Source organism: Papaver somniferum, unplaced genomic scaffold (assembly GCF_003573695.1).
Source record: "Papaver somniferum cultivar HN1 unplaced genomic scaffold, ASM357369v1 unplaced-scaffold_147, whole genome shotgun sequence".
Classification (NCBI taxonomy): domain Eukaryota; kingdom Viridiplantae; phylum Streptophyta; class Magnoliopsida; order Ranunculales; family Papaveraceae; genus Papaver; species Papaver somniferum.
The window spans coordinates 68,003-69,776 of record NW_020624043.1 but is presented as its reverse complement, the minus strand read 5'-3'; the positions used below and the strand labels follow the sequence as shown (position 1 = coordinate 69,776).

General features: G+C 36.2%; 1 long non-coding RNA gene across 1 annotated transcript; it reads left to right on the top strand.

The window, feature by feature from the left end:
• The first annotated feature begins 215 nt into the window (after positions 1–215).
• Positions 216–666, top strand: LOC113335425. Its single transcript, XR_003353323.1, has 2 exons — positions 216–285; positions 387–666. It is a non-coding gene; the product is annotated as an uncharacterized LOC113335425 (long non-coding RNA).
• Positions 667–1,774: the final 1,108 nt, after the last annotated feature.

The window sequence follows — 1,774 nt, the reverse complement described above, 5'->3', positions numbered from 1 at the left end:
TAGGTCAACCTGACCATTTTGACATATTGGCTTGGTGGCAGGCTAATGCAAGCAGGTATAAGATACTTTCATACATGGCAAGAGATATATTAGCCATGCCTGTGTCTTCAGTGGCCTCTGAATCAGCTTTTAGCACCGGGAAGCGCGTGCTGACTCCATGGAGAGCTTCTATGTCTACAAGGACAGTCGAAGCATTGCTCTGTACACAAATCTTTCTTCAAAAGCCCATTGCTCTTGATCTTCTATGTGACTATATACCTGATGATGCTGTTGAAGATGAGGCAGGTAATATATTAGGTTTTCTTCTATTTAATAGAACTTACTTTTCAAGTTTTCTTGTATTGCTTGCTTACTTTCTTGTTTTACTTTTTTGTTCCATGTTGCAGCCATATGGGATTCTCTGCTAAAAGAAGCTTGATGTAAACTCCGTGTCAGTGACTCAGTGCAGCCAGTGCCAATTGTTCGAGAAGTCCCCCATCCTTTGCAAGGATTTCTTTTCATTTCTTGTCGCAGACTTATGGAAATGTTGTTTTTAGTACTATGTTTTAATGTTGAACTTTGAACTTAAAGTGTGATACACTTATTATTCTGTGATGTTTTAAACCTTTGTTATTTTGAACTTTGTAATGTTGAACTTAGTCTTAGACTCTTAGTCTTAGGTTGTTACTTTACTGTGTGTGTTAAAATTCAGGTAAAAAACCGGTACCGGAGTGGAACCGGACCGGTCTTACCGGGACAGGTACAAGTCCAGGTCCAGGTACAGGTCCTCAAATTGAAGAACCGGTCAACTCCGTGTACAGGTACCGGTTCCCACAAAAACCCGGTCCGAACCGGCCCATGTGCAGCTCTAGTGGTGATAATATCCTCCAAATGCATTGACCCATGACCAAGTTAATCATTTCTTTTTCTTATGTATTATGAGAAAGGTGCGTAATCATGCAAAACAAGCAAAACAATGAGCTAAAGGGGAAAAAACATTGGGGGAGCAGTGCAATACCATCAAAGACAAGAAATTTGTTTGTCTTTCTGGAACACGAATTTGAATGGGTTTCTAATCTTAATACACCATCGAACAAGAGTAACTTGAACATCAATGCTAAAGCCATGGACAAGTATGATGTTTTCCGTTCAAGTTTGACGTGTTATTGTCAGCTTTGACTTTATCAAAATGTTAAGAAGATCAGAGTAGTTTAGCTGACTACTCCAGTTATTTATCTATTTTATTTTAATAAAAATACTATCAATAAAAACTATCTAAAATTGTGAGGAGGATTATAAATACGAAATATAATAGGAAAATTAAAAGATATTATATGAAATTTATCTGTTGGGGTCAAATATACATTCTCTTAAAAGAAATGAAGGATATATTTGTTTCCTTAATTATATAAATTTCTTTAATATCTTAGAACGGGTCGCGTTAAAAAAATTATGAATACAAAATTTAAGAGTATATCAGAGGGTTCATCGGGAAATATGACTATAAACAGAAGTTGGACACAATTTTAAAACAGACGATACTAGAATGGAGGACAGTTCTTATTTCTACATTTTACCGTTTTTGACATTTTTGTTGTTATGCTAACCAGTGGGCGGTGGTTGGATGGTGGCGCAATAACATTTGTTGAAGAAGTTGAAGAAGGTCTGGGTTTTGGTTCTCTGCTCACAATTGTTGTAAGCACTCCAACTTGTCTTCATTTATTATCTTAATTATGAATTCGGCTCGGGAATACATATCGTTTATTGATTGTTAACGAAATCTATTGTAAGATAT